The sequence below is a fragment of the Mustelus asterias genome, chromosome 18 (genome assembly GCF_964213995.1).
Source record: "Mustelus asterias chromosome 18, sMusAst1.hap1.1, whole genome shotgun sequence".
Lineage (NCBI taxonomy): Eukaryota > Metazoa > Chordata > Chondrichthyes > Carcharhiniformes > Triakidae > Mustelus > Mustelus asterias.
This window is the reverse complement of record NC_135818.1, coordinates 48,345,208-48,360,915: the sequence shown is the minus strand read 5'-3', so window position 1 is coordinate 48,360,915 and position 15,708 is coordinate 48,345,208. Positions and strand designations below refer to the sequence as shown.

The 15,708-nt window shown below is 44.1% G+C and overlaps 1 non-coding gene across 1 annotated transcript; it reads left to right on the top strand.

Moving 5' to 3' along the window:
* Nucleotides 1-6,401: 6,401 nt before the first annotated feature.
* Nucleotides 6,402-6,600, top strand: LOC144507374 (U2 spliceosomal RNA). The gene has a single exon (XR_013500077.1). It is a non-coding gene; the product is annotated as a U2 spliceosomal RNA (small nuclear RNA).
* The last annotated feature ends 9,108 nt before the right edge of the window (nt 6,601-15,708 follow it).

Here is a 15,708-nt window from a genome sequence, read left to right as displayed (position 1 = left end):
ATTAAGTGTTTTCTGCTAGCTTACTGTCTATCCTGATGTGTCCTTGATCATTTTGCTTTATATATCCATTAGCAAAAATGCACCAAGTAAAATAGTAAAACTGAAAGATTGCTTGTACATTTTGCTTGATAATTTATGTTTCACTGTGTTTATTTAAAAGACATATCTTACTTGGGATGGTACCTTACTTAGGAAACACAGGCAGCCATTTTGAATTGAGACAAGATAATGTTGTAGAGTGTTGTATAGTGTCTGGTAGGTCTTAATGAAGTATTTATAGTCTTAAGTAAGTTAACCGTATGTATTTATTAACTACAAGAACTATATATATTAAAGTAAAGGGCTCAAGTTAGGAACTGTCTCCATGCTTGCTTCTACACACAGCTCTGTCCAACACTAGAATCATAGAATCACTACAGTGCAGAAGGAGGCCATTCAGCCCATCGAGCCTGCACCGACCACAATCTACCCAGGCCCTATCCCCCTAACCCCACGTATTTACCCTGCTGGTCCCCTTGAGACCAAGGGACAATTTACCATGACCAATCAACCTAACCACCACATCTTTGGACTGTGGAAGGAAACCGGAACACCCAGAGGAGACCCAAGCAGACACGGGGAGAACGTGCAAACTCCGCACAGACAGTCACCCAAGGCCAGAATTGTACCCGGGTCCCTGGCACTGTGAGGCAGCCGTGCTAACCACTATGCCACCCTTAAGAGATCTCTCCCATCAGTTACCCTTCCCTTGGTCCCAGTTAATAAGGCTGTTGCAATGTTTTTTCTTATTATTTATTATTGTCACAAGTAGTCTTACATTAACACTGCAATGAAGCTACTATGAAAATCCCCTAGTCGACACACTTCGGCGCCTGTTCAGGTACACTGAGGGAGAATTTAGCATGGCCAATGCACCTAACCAGCACGTCTATCAGACTGTGGGAGGAAACCAGAGCACCCAGAGGAAACCTACACAGACACGGGGAGAATGTGCAGACTCCACACACACAGTGATCCAAGCCAGGAATCGAACTCGAGTTCCTGGTGCTGTGAGGCAGCAGTGCTAACCACTGTGCCACCGTGCCGCCCCCAAATTGATAGATTGATCCTTAGATATGGGTCACATGTTCTTTTACATCAGTGTGTGGGCAGTGCTGTACTCAGTCCCACATTAACCATATATGTGCCAGATCATTTTATTACATCTCCCTAAGTCTTTATCCAATGTATTTCAAGCTATTCTAGTTTACCCCATGTATTTCCAGATCCTTACAGTAGGGAACAAGAGGCCTCAATGATTTTGATTCAGCAACCCCGCCCCCGTGAACTGCAATATCATTTCCTTTGGTATACTCAAAATCCCTGTGTACATGGGTTACATCTCTCCAAAGCAACATTAACAATTACTCATTAATTGGTGGATACACACACCAAACCATTTTCCAGGTGCAGAAGCTTTTAAAAGACATCTTCATCACTAAGTGACAACCATTGATTCTAACATGGAATCTCTTGCCATATTAAATCTTTTTGTTTATAAAGAGCAGAATGACTGTTGATTTTTATAGAATCTACCAGGAAAGTAGCAATAATTTATCCTCATGTGCACCTCTATAATAACTAAAGATACAGCCATTGTAAAAAATATTTACAGTGCATGGAATTCAGGAGGTTACAACTCAGAAAGCAGATCTCCCCTCTCCACTGATGAAATCTGAATTACAGCAGAACACTGGAATTTCATAAATATTTACAGTGCAGAAGGAGGCCATTTGGAGCCTGCACCGACAACGATCCCACCCAGGCCCTATCCTTGTAACCCCATATATTTACCCGGATAATCCCTCTAACGCTAAGGGACAATTTAGGATGGCCAATCCACCTAACATGCACATCTTTGGGCTGTGGGAGGAAGCCGGAGCACCCAGAGGAAACCCACGCAGACACGGGGAGAACGTGCAAACTCTACACAGACAGTGACCCAAGCCGGGAATCGAACCCGGGTCCCTGGGTGCTGTGAGGCAGCAGTGCTAACCACTGTGCTACCGTGCCACCCAATTCCTCACCATTTCATCTTTCCATAGTGGCCAGGCGCAAACTCAAATCCTTAAACCATCAAGAGGCACATTTATCAGAATTATTCAATATTTTTTACAAAAAATAACATATGATTTTTAAAATACCGAGCACATACAAAGAAGCTCTAGAGAGGAGGGAGAGAAGTCGGATAAAGAGACGTGAAACAAGTGGCTTCTAATTTTGGAGAACCCATTTGCTGTTAGACCAAACAAAATGATAATGAGTTGGAACTGGAGTCAGAATGAATTTGGGTGCACACTCAGTGCATTAAACTTAAAAGACCGCTTGAAATTAGTGGCATACATGAACTCACCAGCCAGGAATCAGCAAGTTAACTCTTCTAATGTAAAATTCAAGCCAAAATGTTGTCAGACTATCTTCATTATACACTTGGCAACACACACTTTGGTATGCTAATAAGCTACAAGGCCTGCAGTCTAGATATTTAATCAGAACGTGAAATGTGTCAAGAGCTCAGAGTCACGTATTTCAAAATTTATCACTCAAGCCTCTCAGATACAAAATTGTTTATGAAAATACTGTTTTTTAAAAAGCTGCCCTTTAAGGAATAAATCTACAGAGAGTTTATGTGACTATCATAGCTAGCCCACAGGCAAATCCAAGTAAAGTCACTGCATTCCTGTAGGTACTTAAAGATAACCAGTGTTCTCGTGCACTAATGTTAAGCTTTCATCCCGGAGACCACGTACACCCTTGGAGGGTTAACATAAAGTCACAGTCCAGCAATATATTTAGTGCTAACGTGACCTGAGCAAATTTTTAATGTGTGGGTCAGCTTTAACTAGCATTCCTATGTTAAAGGTAATGATAAATAACTATGCTAAACTGTCTTAATCTTTTTAAAGACACACCAACTATTAACTAATTTTACGCACCTCAATTATCGGAAAACATTGTTTAAAAACTATTCAGGTTGTTCACTGTTCAAGTGATCAATTCCTGTGGTGTGCATTGGGAATGGAAATTTACAAGCTACCTACAGGAACCGGAAATGTTAGGAACCTTCCGTGACCATTATATGTCTTCCAGTAAACACTACAGTTGTGATGTGTGAACTTGCATGGTGATGTAGTCAGCGTGATTAGTAGAAGTTAATAATGTTTAAAATATAGATTGCATATATAAATCAGAATCAAAACCTCACTATTCTGACTGTGTAAATATAATTGGGATTATAAAGAAACATTCACTAGATGGAAATTAAATTTTGTTGCGAATCATCTTATGTTTTCAGTGCAAGAGGTGATATAAAAAAAAATGGTTACTGCATTTACACCATGCCTTTCGCAACCTCAAGACCTCCAGAAGCTCTTTCCAATGGCATACTTTGGAAGTGTTGTAATGTAGGAAATGCAACAGCCAGTTTCAACACAGAAAAGTCCCATAAACAGCAACAAGAACAATGTTGGTTGAAAGCTATTGTCCAGTGACTCTCTGATATGGATCTGCTTCAGCCGTTTGCCTTCAATTGATTAATTTTTCCATTAATCTTGTTAGCATATTTTCACTGCAATTATGACTTCCTTTGCTCGAGACTGCTGTTCCTTTTGTTTATTCAAAAATAGACATATCTTAGAATCTGTATACCTTTATCATTTTTTTACTTACTTACTGATATTGCTCCTAAAATCTTTTACCGCACTCTAGAATAATTTGATCATGAATGAAAAAGTTCAGTTATGCCAATATTCTTATAGTGTGAAGCTCCCTTGAGTTGTTATGATTCAAACACCAAGGCGGCACAGTGGCACAGTGGTTAGCACTGCTGCCTCACAGCGCCAGGGACCTGGGCTCGATTCCCAACTTGGGTCAATGTCTATGCAGTGTCTGCATGTTCTTCCCATGTCTGCATGAGCTTTCTCCAGGTGTTCTGGTTTCCTCCAGTCTGAAAGACGTGCTGGTTAGGTGCATCGGTCATGCTAAATTCTCCCTCAATGTACCCGGACAGGTGTCAGAGCGTGCGACTCGGGGATTTTCACACTAACTTCATTGCAGTGTTGATGTAAGGCTACGTGTGACACTAATACATAAAAACTTTAAAAACTAACTGTTCTCGAGAAACCACAAATACCAATTTAACCATTTTCTACAAAGATGACTCTTCAGCATGTCAGAACGTTCAGGGAAGAAAGCTGATATACAATGGACAGAAGCTTCGTGTAGAGTGCACCAACCTGCACCTAGTCTGCATCCAACCTAAAATTAGTATCATATCCCTACATATGTAAATTTGGGATCGAATGCCAACTGAAGAAGTAATTTAACAATTTATTGTGAAGGGGGCAAGTATTGGGCCAACCCCACTCAGGATTCCTGATTCTTGATTTCTGGGATGGAGTTATATAATTCATTTAAATGTGCATTTAAATCTGTTTTACATATCATTAGCGAGCCCGGGACTGAAATCTCCAAGCCCACTAACGACTCCCCCTCCCCACTCCCCCTCCCCACTCACCCCCTCCCGCCAGGAGTGTTTCACTCCAGTGAGGTTCACTTGCAGGGAGCTGGTGGCTCGACTCCTCTGGGCATTGCTAGCCTGGCTCCCTGGCACTGCCCACCAGGCATCGGGCTGTGCCAAGGCCTAATGGGACAGGACATATTGAGGTGGGGCCTCTGCAGAGCGATTGGTGGGGGTGTGGGGCCCCGCTGTCACTCTGTCTTTGGGCTGAGTGACAGAGGGAGGGAGGCCAGCGATCGGGGCTGGGCATCGGGGAGGGGGTGGGGGTTCAGCCTGATTTTGGGGGGGGGGGGGGGGGGGGGGTGGTCAGAGCTGCGGGGGCAGGGGGGAGGCACGAGGCTGTCCTGGGCACATTCAGGGGAATCAGCAATCGAGCTGGTCAGCAATCGGGAGGCTGGCAGCGAGGGACTACTGCACTTGTGCCAATCCCGGCACTGACAGATTGACGCATGCACAGTGGCTCCCTCAGCACTATGCTGCCGGCCTCTCCAGCGGAAATCAGCCCACTGATTTTCAACGGGATTCACACTAGTGCACTCTGTAGTGCAGAGTGTGGGAGATTCATTTTAAAACACCCGCTGAAAAAAAACAGCAGGATTTACTCCAGTTTTTACACGAATTCGACACATAGATTTTTTTGGGGGGGATCGCCTCCATGGTTATCGCAGTATATACCAGTTACCATAAATATTAACTCATTCAATCAAGCGTAACTGGGTCTTTATTGTTAGAGAACTGCAGGGTCATTTCTGGCAACAGATGTGTGATTAATAACATTTGATGAACAGAACTGGCATTTTTAAGTTTTTTAAAAAATAATCTTCTTTAAGAGAATATTTATGCAATATTTTAGCTTCTTCCTTCACCCAGTCGTTAACTTGCTTTATGTAAGCATTTTAAAAAGTGATTTTAAAGTTTATTTAATAGTGTCATAAGTAGGCTTACGTTAACACTGCAATGAAGCTACTGTGAAAATCCCCTAGTCACCACACTCCGGCACCTGTTCGGGTACACTGAGGGAGAATTTAGCATGGCCAATGCACCTAACCAGCATGTCTTTCAGACTGTGGGAGGAAACCGGAGCACCCGGAGGAAACCCACACAGGCTCGGTGAGAATGTGCTGACTTCGCATAGTGAACCAAGCCAGGAATTGGAACCGCATCCCTGGTGTGAGGTAACAGTACTAACCACTGTGCCACCATGCTGCCCTTATTTTACTGTTTTGTTTCCTGGTTCGATATTGATAAAAATCCTTCAATATAATTGGCTACTCAGAGTGCCTAATGAAACCACTCCAGCTCCAATTTGGGAATTCCCCAGTAAAGAATGTTGCAGTCATTTGCTACACCAATGCATGATGGAAAAGGCAAATCTCTTGCCAAAGAGGTCGTTACATAGAATCATAGAAATCCTACAGTGCAGAAAGAGGCCATTTGGCCCATCGAGTCTGCACCGACCACAATCCCACCCAGGCCCTACTCCATATCCCTACATATTTACCCGCTAATCCCTCTAACCTACGCATCTCAGGACACTAAGGAGCAATTTTAGCATGGCCAATCAAGCTCACCCGCACATCTTTGGATTGTGGGAGGAAACCGGAGCACCCAGAGGAAACCCACGCAGACACGAGGAGAATGTGCAAACTCCACACAGACAGTGACCCAAGCCGGGAATCGAACCCAGGTCCCTGGAGCCATGAAGCAGCAGTGCTAACCACTGTGCTACCGTGCCGCCATCTCTCAGTTATACCTACTAAGAGGTAAGTGGCAGCGCACTGCCCACAAACTCCAGGTCATGGTATCTACAGCATAAACTCAGGCCATTTAGCCCAACTAGTTTTTTGCTTCTCGGCCTTGTGGCTAAGATCAAGTGTAGTATTGATGTACTGCACTTATTTGAAGTCATGAGGTTACACTAAGACTTCATTTGAAGCAATCTTTTAAAGCGGCATCTCAGCCTTTTGGCTAAGATGCAAATAAGATCAAGCCTTGGAGAAGGTGCAATGGCTGCTCCAATCAGCTTGGATCATGTAGATCAAGCCCAAAACAGGAAGTGGCAAGCCTGTCTTGTCAGCTTGGGTCTGGAATGTCTCACTTGCTGAGACTTTGAATTGGACTTTATTGGATTGAATTGGATATATAAACAAAACAAAACTAGTTTTTATGCTCCCATGGAGCCACCCCTCTTCCTACTTCAACTAATCCAATCAACACTTCCTTTAATTCCTTTCTCCCTCATTTGTTTGCCTAGCTTCCCATTAAACACATCTATGCTAGAAATCTCAATGACTATTTGTGGTAATGAGTTCCACATTCCCACCAGTCTTTAGGAAAAGATGTTTCTCCTGAATTTCCTATTATTAGTGACTAGCTTATGTTCAGGGCCCCTCATTCAGGTCTCCTTGCAAAGTGATAAATGTCCATAACTTCACAATTGACATTATTCTGATAAATCTGGAGGTAGCTGTTTCTCTCCTCCTCCTTCCCTTCTTAAATAATGGAGTGACATTGGCAGTTTCTCAATTCAAAGGCACAATTCCTGAATCGAGAGACATTTGGGAAATTATGACTAATGTATATGCAATTTCCTCACCTATTGCCTTCAATACCCCCAGGGTGGAATACCATTGGGTCTTGAAGTTTTGTTGATCTGAAATCCCATTATCTCCATTACCATACCACTTACACTCAGTACAGTATATTCCTCCCGCTGACTTATTTTTTAGGTTGCCTTGTCCTTTTCATACACTTTGAAAGCAGATCCAAAGAAATCATTGAATAAAGCTGATATTTTCTCATTCTTGCTCACATTTGTCTTTAGTGGGCTCAGATTCCCTCTTCCACACAGCTTTATCTTAAACAAATTTATTAAACAATCTTTTGCCGCTTTGACATTCCTTGTATGCTTTATTCATATTCTGTTTTGCACCTTATTACTTACTTTGTATTTCTGTGTTGTTCTCTATCATTCTCTGTGCACTGGATTTCCACTATTCCTTGCCTTTCTTCATACTTATTCTTTCAGCTTGATAGTGTCTTGTTCCAATCTGGTTTACATCATTTATAGATGCAATGGTGCAGTGGTAATGATGTGGAGATGCCGGCGTTGGACTGGGTAAGCATAGTAAGAAGTCTCACAACACCAGGTTAAAGTCCAACAGGTTTATTTGGCAGCTGAGGCTTTCAGAGTCTCAGGCTCCTTCTTCAGGTGAAGTCCTTCTTCACTAAGAGTGACTCAGTGGCAACACTATTGACTGAACTTGTCAAGTCCTGAAGGACATGGCTACTCGACTGGGTCTGCAGCAGGGGGTGAGGGAACCAACAAAAGGGAAAAATCTACTTAAACTCAATTCTCACAAATCTACCTGTCGCAGATGCATCTGTCCATGCCAATATCAGTAGGAGTAATCACCATAGAGTCCTTGTGGAGATAACGTCCTGTCTTCACATTGGGGATACCCACCATCGTGTTGTGTGGCATTACCATTGTGCTAAAAAGGATAGATTTCAAACAGATCTAGCAGCGCAGACATAGGCAACCATGAGGTGCCATCAGCAGCAAAATTGTAAACTCATGGTCTGGGATTTTCCCCTTTCTATCATTACCATCAAGTTGGGGGAGAAACCTGGATCAATGAAGATTGCAAGAGAACTTGCTAGGAGCAGCACCAGGCATACCAAAAAATGTGTTGATCTGGTGAAACCATAACACAGGACCACTTGCATGCCATACAGAAAGAACAGTCTGTGATAGACAGAGTTAAACCTTCCCACAGGCAATGGATCAGATCCAAGCTCTGCAGTCCAGCAACATCCAGCCATGAATGGTAGTGGACAATTCAACAACTCACTCAAGAGCAGGCTCCACAAACATCCCCACCCTCTATGATGGGGGAGCCCAGCAACATCAGTGCAAAAGATAAGACTGAAGCATTTGCAACCATTTTCAACCAGAAGTGCCAAGTAGGTGATTTATTTCGGCCTCCTCCTGAAATCCCCCGCAGTACAGATGTCAGTCTTCAGCCAATTCAATTCACTCCACATGATGTCAAGAAATAGCTAATGACGAGTGACACGGTAACACAGTGGTTATCACTGCTTCCTCACAGTGCCAAGGACCTGGGTTCGATTCCTGGCTTGGGTCACTGTCTATGCGGAGTCTGTATGTTTTCCCCGAGTCTGCCTGGGGTTCCTCCGGGTGCTTCGGTTTCCTCCCACAGTCTGAAAGATGTACTGGTTAGGTGCATTGGCTATGCTACATTTTCCCTCCGTGTACCCGAACAGGCGCCGGATTGTGGTGACAAGGGGATTTTCATGGTAACTTCATTGCATCGATAATGTAAGCCTTCTTGTGACACTAACAAGTAAACTTAAACTTAGATACTGGATGTTCACTGATGATTGACAACGTTCAGCATTATTTGTGACTCCTCATTTACTGAATCATTTTGTCCATATGCAGGAAGACCTGGATAACGTTCATGTTTGGGTTAATAAGTAACATTCACACGACACAAGTGCCAAGCAATGGCCATCTCCAACAAATGGGAATCAAACCATCTCCCTTTGACATTCAGTGGCATTACTATCATTAAATCCCCCACTATCAACATCCTGGGGGTTGCCATTGAGCAGAAATTGGACCGTCAATATAAATATTGCAGGTACAAGCAAGTCACAGGCTGGGAATTCTGAAGCAAATAATTTGTCTCCTCATAGCCTGTCCATTTGCCTGGGCAAGTGCTTCTCCTACAACACTCAAGAAGCAAGACACCATCCAGGAGAAAGCAGATTGGCATCCCATCTACCATCTTAAACATTTGTTCCCTCCACCACCAATGCACAGTGGAAGTGGTATATACCATCTACATGATGCACTGCAGTAAATCTCCAAGACTCCTTCAACAGCACATTCCAAAACTTCAGTGCCTCCCACATAGACAGAAAAGATCAGCAGATACCTGTGCACACCACCACCTGTAAGTTCCCTGAAGCCACTCACCATCCTGACTTGAAACTATATCACCATTCCTTCACTGTTGCTGGGTCAAAATCCTGGAACTCCCTTCCTAACTGCACTGTGGGTGTACCTCCACCACATGGACTGCAGTGGTTCAAGGCGGCGGCTCACCAGCACTTTCTTAAGGGCAACAAGAGATGGGCAATAAATGTTGGCCATTAGTAGCCAGTGATGCTCACATTCCATGAAAAAATGGCATCCAAATACTTTCCCAATTGAAGAGTCTGAGTAACCCTAGAGCCACAGCTAGTTTCAGCATGGCAGATTATTTATCTTCGACTGTGAATGGTGTATGTACACACACACACACACAGATTAACAGCAGGAAACGGGAGGAAAATGCATCATTTTTCAAAAAAACCTCTTGCAATAACACAAGGAGGAAAATTATATAAACTGTAATGTTGTCATTTATCTCAAGAGGCTTGGAATACAAAAGCAGGGATGTACTTCTGAGGCTTTATAAAGCACTGGTTAGGCCCCATTTGGAGTACTGTGAGCAATTTCGGGCCCCACACCTCAGGAAGGACATACTGGCACTGGAGCGGGTCCAGCGGAGATTCACACGGATGATCCCAGGAATGGTAGGCCTGACATACGATGAACGTCTGAGGATCGTGGGATTATATTCATTGGAGTTTAGGAGGTTGAGGGGAGATCTGATAGAAACTTACAAGATAATGAACGGCTTAGATAGGATGGATGTAGGGAAGTTGTTTCCATTAACAGGGGAGACTAGGACGCGGGGGCACAGCCTTAGAATAAAAGGGAGTCACTTTAGAACAGAGATGAGGAGAAATTTCTTCAGCCAGAGAGTGGTGGGTCTGTGGAATTCATTGCCACAGAGGGCTGTGGAGGCCGAGACGTTGAGCGTCTTCAAGACAGAAATTGATAAATTCTTGATTTCTCGAGGAATTAAGGGCTATGGGGAGAGAGCGGGTAAATGGAGTTGAAATCAACCATGATTGAATGGTGGAGTGGACTCGATGGGCCGAATGGCCTTACTTCCGCTCCTATGTCTTATGGTCTTATGGTCTTAACTCCTTTGTCTAAATTTATGCGTGCGCAGAAAACGAAAAGGATTTTCTCATTTAATTTCTGATCATCAGGGGAAACATACAAGAAGCATAAAACTAAAACGATTTGAAATATTTCTGTGTATTGCCAGAGGATTTCAGGTGTGTTCGAAGCAGCTCGTGTTTATTTTCCTGTCACCGTGTTTTCTTTCATCAGTAATTGCTTCATTATAACGTTTCATGTTTATCAATCAAGGAAACGAAACATTGACAAAAATAGAGTTGGCAATGTAGTTGTAACTTGAGATGTTGATGTAATAATGCAGCACAAAACCTCATTCTGGGAGTACGTTCATACTTATAAGCGAGTACCCCTTTTTTATCACTTAAAACGGTGCTTTCAATGTGTTGTTGAAGCTCCCCGTACTTGCTAGTGTTCCAGGCGGGGCTAACATTTTTTTAGTATTTATAAGCTTGGCTGAAGAAAACTTAGAAGTTCTTCATTCAGGCCAACTTTCTGCCTCCTCGTAACTTATTATTTCTTTTGGTGGAGCAACATGACAGTGCCAGGGTTCAACAAAAAGACATTGGGTGGAATTTTCCCAAAAAACTAACGCTGATAATAATGGAGTGATCCGTAGACGTCTCTCAGCCACCCTCTACACCGCAATTGTCCCGCGCTCAGCCACTTGTTTGGAGAGCGGTGAGTTGCGCGCCAGTCTTGGGGCGTGAGGGCCCAAACATCCTGGTGAGATGGCTGCAGAAAGCTTGTGTGCTGTTTCGCAACGGTGCCCCGATTTCACACTACACTGGGAGACCCCCTTCCTCCCCCCTCAGACATCAGGACCTCCACCCTCATCAGTGGCATGTTTTACCCCTCCGACACAGACCGCCTGCATCGCGGCATCAGAGCCCTCCCAATTAGTGCCCCTGCCAGACCCCCAACACACCCCATTAGACCCCCTCCATAATCCACTCCTGCACGATCCCCTCGCATAGTCTCCCTGTCATGGCTTCCACCAGGCCCCACCTTCCTGTCACTGCTCCGGGCATACTGGCAGTGCCCAACCAGCACTGCCAAGGGGTGTGGTGGCTACTGCTAGGGTGTTCGGTGGGCACCGCAGGGCGTTGGCTATGCCTCAACAACCCAGGGACTTCTATGGTCTCCAAGTGTTCTCCCCCCAAGTGTGACCAGCTCGCCAAGTCTGCACTAGTGAAGACCTGTACTGATTCATGCCTATGGCACCGTGCCCAAAGGCCGGAAGATTCCGTGCACTGGGATCTGAATGAGCTATGCATATTTAAACACCACTCTAAATATGCTAATCGGCTTTGCGCCCTTTCTGAAAGCTCACACCATTAGAAAGGCGCCAGGAAGATCGCAAACCATTTCACGCCAGTGACAGATTGGATCTTTAGCTTTGCACGCTATTTTCCCAGCTCACCGCCCTGATCCCCAGGCGTGGCGAGGTGTTAAAATTGTGCCAATCATCTTTCTCTGCTAAAACAGCTACAATCAAGCAGTTTATCACCTTTTAACCATTTTTATCAGTGCTGCATTGACTCTGCGATTGTGGGTTGGAGGTTTGAGGCTGTAATCTTGGCCCACACTCAGTGCAGTATTGCACTATGGTAATGCTGCTTTGGTGATGGTTTATACTGCAGTTTGAACCAAAGCTCCCAGCACTGATCCAAGAAAGGCAGATCTCTCCTTTTGTCGTCATTTCCCCCTCAGCCACCATCCCATAATAGTTACAATCTACCTGAAAGTGGCTTAACTGCCCTTGGGTTTGAGCATTGCTGCCTAGATGGAAAATTCTTTAACCTCAGTCACCTCCATGCCAAAACTAAACTGATCATCACAGGTATATATATATGATGTACAGTTTGCAGGTGACTGCTGTGTCATTGCTCTCTGTGCAGCAGATTTGCAAGTCATTCTCGATCCCGTTAATTCTGCCTACAAAACATTCAGTGTGTCTTTGAATGTATAGAATCCCTACAGTGCAGAAGGAAGCCATTCGGCCCATCGAGTCTGCACCAACTCCACTCAGGCCCTATTTACGTAACCCCACATATTTACCCTGCTAATCTCCTGACACTAGGGTCAATTTAGCATGGCCAGTCAATCTAACCTGCACATCTTTGGACTGTGGGAGGAAACCACAGCACCCGGAGGAAACCCACGCAGACACGGGAAGAATGAGCAAACTCCACACAGTCACCCGACCCAGAATTGAACCCGGGTCCCTGGCGCCGTGAGGCAGCAGTGCTACCCACTGTGCCACCGTGCCACCAATTGTAGCTGAAACAAAACTTATCAACCCACATCACAGCCAAATATTCCAGCTCCTTTGTAGATTAAAGGAGACACTCTGGAAAGCACTTCCTGTACCTTGGTAGCCACCTCTCTCAAATGGCTACCATTGACGATGAGATCCAAGACCAGATCAGGTGCACAAGCTCAGCCTTCTACAAATCACGGCAGAGAATTTTTGATAACAAAGACCTCTGCAAGTCAACAAAAGTCCTAATTCACAGAGCAGTTGCTGTCATCATTCTCCTGTGATATAGTGAGTCCTTGTCTGTGCATCAGTGACACACAAGAATCGGGAGAAATTCCACCAGCAAGACCTCTGCCACATCCAGCAGAGTCAATGGGAGAATCATCAAACAATTGCTAATGACCTTCTTGAAGCCAGCTCCACAAATATTCAGGCAAAACTCCAGCAAAATCAACTTCCACAAACTGCACGCTCTTTCTTCATGGCTGAAAATCTTCTTCGCCACCAAGTCCTTGAATAGTCTTGAAGGATAGACTATTGAATAGTCAAAGATCCTGGGGAGGACAAAGAAAATGCCTCGAGAACACTTGAAGCGCAGCAGCAGTGGCATTAATGACCAGGAGGATTTTGCTACCAATTGTTGAGAATAATGACAACTTGTCCATCAAACTGCACCATGTTAAATTGTAAGATCATAATGCTGAGACAGAGTCCAAAGATGTGCAGGTTAGATTGATTGGCTATGCTGAATTGCCCCTTGTCGGGGGACTAGCAGGATAAATACATGGGGTTACGGGGAAAGGTCCTGGGTGGCATTGTTATTGATGCAGCCTCGATGGGCTGAATGGTCTCCTTCTGCACTTTAGGGATTCTATGAGAGCGAGGCAGAGAAGGAAGGAAAATGAAGCAAATCCTGCATTTCCGAACCCATCACCTTGTGAGATGTCCTGCTTCGTGTGTCCAAAGATCTGCAGATTGAGATTCAGCCAGTTCAGTCACAAAAGGCCCATGGCACAAACGTACAATACTGAGCAGATATCATCTGTAATTGGAGGGAATGGATGACAACAGTGTAGGAACATTTGCAGTGCTTTTAAAGACAGAGTTCCAGAATTTTGACCCAATGCCAGCGAAGAAACAATAATATAGCTCCAAGCCAGGATGGTGTGTGGGGAGGGAAATTTGAAGGTGGTGGTGTTCCCATGCACCTACTACCCATTTTCTTCTGGGTGCTGGGAGAGGCCACAGGTTTGGAAGGTGCTGTTGACTGCAGATGTTATATATAAGATGTGAAGAACTGAGGGATGCTGAGCTTAAGAGATGCAGCCTGTGTGGGTAAGAGAAGCACATGGAGTTGAGTGCTTCAGTGATTAAAGGAGGTGCATGGGGAAGAGTACTGAGAATAGTTGGGCTGCACGTGTGTAGAGAGAGTAGTTGAGTTGAGAGTCTTATGTTGTCAACTCTCCTGAGCTCATTGAACCTCTTTCCAGGCATCTGCTAGGAGTTGCTGAACGTACAGCACTCACCTCCTCCACCATCACTTTCTACTGGTGTTGATGATGTTGCTGGAGGGCCCTTCTACCTTGGAACATGGGCGAGGCACAATGTTCCTCTTCTACTCACCTCCTAAACCAGAACCTTAAAAACAGGTTCCTGCAGGTTTTCAAACCATTTTTCAGTTCTGGAATTCTTCAATTACCTTAAAACAATTTTGGCTGCCTTTAGGTAGTGTCAAATACTCGCAATTTCTACCCCATCCCCAAATAGGCACACAAGAAATACACCGAGGTTTGATAACATGAGCCCCACATGAACGGGTGCACACAGCCCATTCTCTACCTCCTGCATCGCTCTTTTCAGGTCACAGGACATGCTCAACTTGAGCACTTAGAGAGAGAGACGTTAATGTTTCAATCCGACACCCACAAAGATACAATCCCAAAGACAGTGATCAGAAGTGGGAACAGGAAATCTTACTCTTAGGAACAGGAGTAGCCCACTTAACCCTACTTACACTGCCATTCAGTAAGAGCTGTGATCTATATCCTCTGTCCCAGATCCCACAGAATTTTAAATGAGATTGCTAGATTTAACAAATAATCTAGCATCAATTGCTGTTTGCGGAAGAGAGTTCCAAAATTCTACCTCCTTTTACATGTAGAAGTGACTATTGCCTTCACTTCTAAAAGATTTGGCTCAATGTTTAAGCTTCGTCTCTGTCTTAGACTCCCTAACCAGCAGTAATAGTTTCTCTACATCTACCCTATCATTTCCTCTTGCGACCTTGAAAACTTTGATCAAATCACCCTCAGTTTTCTGAATTCTGAGGAATATACCCTAAGGCCAAGGATACTGGGGCCAATCATACCAACATCATTGCTGCACATTTGAAATTAATTATTTGAACCAAGGAGCCATCAAAAATATATCACAGAGAGGAAAGGTCAAGGTGTCAAATAAGAAAGAGAAAGCAGGATTAGGCTATTGAGTTGGACAATCAGCCATGATCGTGATGAATGGTGGAGCAGGCTCGAAGGGCCAAATGGCCTCCTCCTGTTTCTATCTTGTATGTTTCTGTGGACCAGTAGGTATCTTGAAGGATATACTGGTTTAGAAAACTATAACAATTACCACATAAGAAATTGCAGCTTTAAGAGGTTTTTTTAAAAATAAGCATTTCAGATCTGGTATTGGAAAGTGAAACATGCTGAAACTCAATGCAATTGTGAGGTTATAACAAGTGAAAATATAACGACTAACATAAATTCAGCAGTAATCCATCTAGAGAATTTACTGTATACATCCTGCAGGACTGCATTCTGGCAG